The following is a 5,449-nucleotide window of genomic DNA, read 5'->3' as shown; positions in this document are numbered from 1 at the left end:
CCGCAACTCACCTGTCACCCGCGGCGGCCCCCGAATCTTTAGAGACGAGCGGGGAGACACTCGGCTAAGGCACTACTCGCTCGAGTAATGTGCCTTAGCGAGTATACTCGCTCATCTCTAACCAGAAAGAGAAAATTCAATTGAAAACAAAGCAAAAAACCCTCGTTTATTACGAAATATAGTACTCATTTGAGTTCAAATAACAAGGATCCTTTTCAAACACTGGAATATATTAAATGGAGATCCATTCCTTCAGAATGATATTGCAGAAATACCAAGAATTATATTCCGTAAAAACAAAGCGAAAAATATCTTAGCCCTCTCTTGCCCCTACCTCTGCTTTGAAAACAGAATGTACCGCAGAAACTTTAATAGGTGCATACAGCTGTGGTTATGCGAGATGTAAATGTTGCACCCAAATCCAGCATGGAGTTAAAAAGATCCGCACAGAGCAAGAATCTGAACCTATTAGACTCAAACATATTTCAAATTGCGTAATGAGTCATGTAATATATCTTATGGAATGCCTGCGTGGGTTGCGGTATGTGGGGAGGACAGTCAATGCTCTCTGAACTTGCATAAATAAACTTAGATCCAATACAATCAATGGATACATGAAACATAGCGTTTCACGCCATTTTTTACAAACTCACAACAGAGATCCCTCCGATTTACATATAATCCCATTAGAACATGTGAATTCTGGCTCATTTTCAGTTTTAACAAGAAATGAAATGTTTTGGATTTTTAGATTTTTTGTGTCTATTTTGCATACCCATTTCTCTGGTAGACTTGTTAGGGTGAGTTCGTGTGCTGCTCTCTGGATCCACAGATACCATTGTGGGATTACAAATCAAAGCTTGCTTGAACTTCAGGTGCCAGAGGGTGGGTTCAGGACCCTAGGACCATCCGGTGCCAGGCGAGTCTGAACATTTTATTTACCTTTTACTTGAAAACTATAGAAAATTCAAGTCGCTGCCCTCTTTGATTGTGTTCTTTCATTGGCAGCCTGAGACACTTTGTGCTGCTTCTGGATTGGCCAGCACTGCTCATGTGAGCAATGCTGGCCAATCAGAGCACTGTATAGTGTCTTAGACTACTAGTGCGCTACCAGTGCCCAAAGAGCGTAGAGTAGTCAGAAAATTGGGTGGCCATCTTGAAAGACCGAAGTGGGACCTGGGAACTGCCAGATATGCAGCAGAATACTGCAAACAGAGGGAAGCAGATAATATTACTCTCTTCAGACCCCAGACAATTTAAGTATATGTTGTTGCTTCTGTTATTTATATCATGATATTGCTACATTTAAAATTTAAATAAATGGTAGGTTGGGCCCTGTCACAGATTGTGCATTGGGATCCAGGAGCTTCATGTTGTGGCTCTACCTCTGGCCATAGACATCCATGATGTAGATTCAGTCCTGCCACCAAGCTACGTTACCTATAAATTCAGTCTGTGTATTTCGATAGAATTTTGAATAATCGGGAATTATAATTGTAATTATAGTATATTAGTTATTCACAATATTAATCCTATGTTATCGTTACTCTTTGTAAACCATGCTGTGATTGTCAGCATGCATTAGAAATCTATTTGTTTTTTTCTTCTTTAAAAAATGAAAGTTGTATGTGAATACTGAGCAATAATAACCATTAGGGCGAGCACCCACTGGCGTTTGCGTTCTCCGCGGGAAAAAAACGCAGCGTTTTCGCCGCGTTTCTCGCGTTTTTCCGCGCGTTTTTCGCGGCGTTTTTCGCGGCGTTTTCGCGGCGTTTTGCGTTAATTTCCATTGACATTCATGGGTGCATTAGGAGAAAAATAGGGACACATATGCAACTGACAGTTCCTATGTTAAAAACGCAAACGCAACGCAAAAAAAACGCCAGTGGACAGGAACACATGTTATCTCTATGCCTGTGCAGGAAAAACGCAAAACGCAAAACGCAGGTAAAAAAACGCCAGTGGGTGCTCGCCCTTAAAGTGAACAAAATGTGAAATAAACATGTCTAATATCCTTAATGTTCTTTGTTATTTGCAGCATCAGCATTGTGTAAGTCTCATCAGAAACATGTACGGAAATATGGATTGTAAAGACAGGCATAGCAGTAACAGGTGAGGGATTTTACAAGGAGATCCAACTAATAAAAGATTATGAAAATATATGAACCTCTCCGATGATATTTTTGCATTTGTAAAGCTTGTAAAAAGCAGCCCTGGATGGTAGTTGAGTGGGAGGTGCCTATATAGTTGGCGCCATAGACAGTTATAATATTAACAGTAGGTATACTGAGATGGCAGACACATTAGGCCCCCAGCTGACATTTTGCATGGGGAGGGCAATGTCATTTGAGAAGAAGCCCCCTCCCTCTATTACATAGTAACATAGTAAGGCTAAAAAGAGCCAATGTCTATTCATTTCAGCCTATTACCCCCCAATGTTGATCCAGAGGAAGGCAAAATAAACCAATGAGGTAAAAGCCAATTTTCCCATTTAAGGGAAAACAAATTCTTTCCCAACTCCAATCTGGCAATCAGAATAATCCCCGTATCAACAACCCTTCTGAAGTAATTAGTGACTATAACATGTAAGGGCTTAAACAGATGGGCGTATGCGCTAATATGCTCACCACTATGGGGCATAGTAACATAGTATGCTAGGCAGAATGAAGACAATGTCCATCTTGTTCAGCCTGTTTGAACCCTCCCATGTTGGTCCGGAGGAAGGCAAAAAAGTATTAGGGCATGAACTGGAGGTTTTATTTTGACTATTCAAACTTCGCGCTAGTGCGCACAAGTTTGAAAATAGAAGCAGGATGATAGATTCTGCCCTAACTTTCTCGCACACAGAAAAGCTACGTATGAGAAATATATGGCAAGTCCTATTTTATCTCGTGTATAGTATTAACACAAGAGAATTCTGACATCAATGGTTTAGTTTTGACGTAAAACTGGATAAAAACACGCCCATATGTTTAAGCCCTAATATTGTATCGCTCAAGAAAGGCGTCCAGGCCCCTTTTGAACTCCAATTTGCTTAGATGCCTTAGGAGGCGGCTATAGGGTTTTACAACCATGATCAGAGCTATTCACAATCCCAGCCACTGCTTAGTGTCCTGCTGCATATGAAGTGGGCTTAGCTCCCTACACTCCGTATACACATGCTCAGTAAATATACAGAGCTGGTGCTAGGCCTTTAAACGCTATGGATATATCTGGGGTCTTGACTGTATTATGGGATATTTGCACTTTTTTTTATTAAACATGTTACTGCATTTGGCTTCTGCAATTTATAAGTATTCTAATACATAGAAAGCTGCAGAATGTCTTTCACAGTCAATTCCATCAGTCTGGCTTTATGACAGCTTTGTCGCCATTCCTTCTGTCTTCTCTTGAAAGATCTTCTGAAGTGAATCCTGATCACACTAAAGCAGATCAACTTGGATTAGATTAGAATTTAAAGCAGAATTTTTTGACAATATTGTTTAATATGTTAAACAATAATGAACAATTACATGACCCAGTGGAGATCTTTTATGCTCGAAATAAACCCAAAAAGCTTTTATTTTAGGCATAAGGTTTGTCACTGGCTTAGGTGACAGTAGCACTGTTTCATTAATCCTGCTCCAGTCATTCTGTTTTTGTATAATTGCCCATCAGTCACTTGTAATAGACTCATGAATTCAATAGGCGATCACTTCGAGTCAAGCCCGAACCTCACCTTGCATGCAAGAGGATTTCCTTGTTGGCCTGAAGTTCAATGATAATTAAGAAGTGTCTGTTTTATTCTTCCTTATATGTAAATAATAGATTCATTGCTTTACAAATGATCGCTCCTCCTTTCTATGGAAAGAATTGAGTCTCTTCCTCTTGGGTTCTCAGAATAACAGGTTTTAAATGTTAGCTGCTGTTCCTTGAGAACTAGAGAATGTCATTGAAAGAAACAAGGAAGTGCCAATTAAATAGATTTAATTATTGTGCTGTCTCTGTAAGGTTTTCTTTCAGGCTGTTAATCACAGACCTTCGTGTTTATGGATACCATAGTCTTGGCGAAACAGAATGGAAAACTTCTGCTATGGTTACATGATAACCTGTAGAGTTTTCTCAGCAATTCTGATTCTAGGAATTCATGTTACATTGTTTTCAGTGTACTTTTACTGCAGGGCTGGCAGCCCAAGCGTTGCACAAAGTTGCCATGTTTGAAGTTGAAATCCAGTAAGAAGTGATCTGAAAAAAAAAGCCCAAAAGTAGCCAACTGTGTTTACATTGCAAAACATAATTACTTAGGCCTCAAGTCCTTGGGCTGGTCGGATTCCGCATGCGGGAGCCCTCAGCAGAATCTGATCCTGCCCACGGACGAAGACCCTGCATACCTGTGTGGGCGGGCAGTGGGGTCTGTGCAGACCTATGTATTTCCAGGTACTCTGTACTGTGGATGGTACGCACGGCTCGCCGTCGGACATGCGCAGTACAGGGTTTTTTTTTAAATCTCTTGCTTTCCCGCGGAACCTGTGGCCCATCCACAATTCAATTGCGGATGGGCCATAGCTCGGACGTCTTCCATTTACTTCAATGGAAGCCGTCTGTGTGGGATCCGCAAATCAAATCGGCATCCTTTATTTCCTTTGCGGACACCAATGCTTTCCTATGGGTGGCTTGATTTGCGGATTCCGCAAATCAAATCCGCCTGAGGACATTGGGCCTAACCATAAGATATAGATTTTATGTCATTATGCAAGCTAGATAGGATGGGTTTTAAGCACAGGGCCAGCGTTGGCATCTATGAAACTTGGGCAAGTCCTCGGGCCACAGTGCCTGGAGGGGCCCACTTTCATAAGTGGTAATCGGCGGAGCTGTTTCCATCTTGGGAAGGATGTCTGCTGAGAAGAATCTGTGTTGCTATAGCTATAATAAGCACCTTCTGTGCACAGCCTGTATTAGTCTTCACCTGCTTTCCACATCGCGGCCGCCAATGTGTCTTTAATACATCTCTCCCTTCTAATCCTCTCTGGCAACTCATGGAAATAATCAGAATAGAGGTGGCAGTTAGCGTGGCATTGAAGATACACAGGCTGCTGGACAGTGCACCACGATGTGGAAAGCAAGTGATGACAGATCTGATAAATTGAGCAGGCAAGGAACTCACTAAAGTTATATTAAAGTGACCCAGTTGCCCTGGACAATCAAAGATGGCCACACTGGCTTTTCACTACCTTCTCACTACCTGATGCGCACTGTGCATTAGTAAGCATCATTAGTCACTACTTACTGGCCACTGCTGGCCACTTTTGCACTGTGATGTATACTAAAGCCTCGTTGACACAAGTGACCTAAATGCGCAAAATTTCAGCGCACAAAAAAATGTCTGCTATAAATTGCGTGAATGGATGATTTACTACGATCAAGCCCAAAGTTTTACTAGCGTCTAAGTCACCCATTCACATGATCTGGA

The 5,449-nt window shown here is 41.5% G+C and overlaps 1 long non-coding RNA gene across 1 annotated transcript; it reads left to right on the top strand.

Moving 5' to 3' along the window:
• Positions 1 to 2,044: 2,044 nt before the first annotated feature.
• Positions 2,045 to 3,974, top strand: LOC136611971 (uncharacterized). The gene is made up of 2 exons (XR_010790331.1): positions 2,045 to 2,112; positions 3,688 to 3,974. It is a non-coding gene; the product is annotated as an uncharacterized lncRNA (long non-coding RNA).
• The last annotated feature ends 1,475 nt before the right edge of the window (positions 3,975 to 5,449 follow it).

The sequence above is a fragment of the Eleutherodactylus coqui genome, chromosome 1 (genome assembly GCF_035609145.1).
Source record: "Eleutherodactylus coqui strain aEleCoq1 chromosome 1, aEleCoq1.hap1, whole genome shotgun sequence".
NCBI classification, from domain to species: Eukaryota; Metazoa; Chordata; class Amphibia; order Anura; family Eleutherodactylidae; genus Eleutherodactylus; species Eleutherodactylus coqui.
Note: the sequence above shows the minus strand (reverse complement) of the source record. Positions and strands in the feature narration are given on the sequence as shown.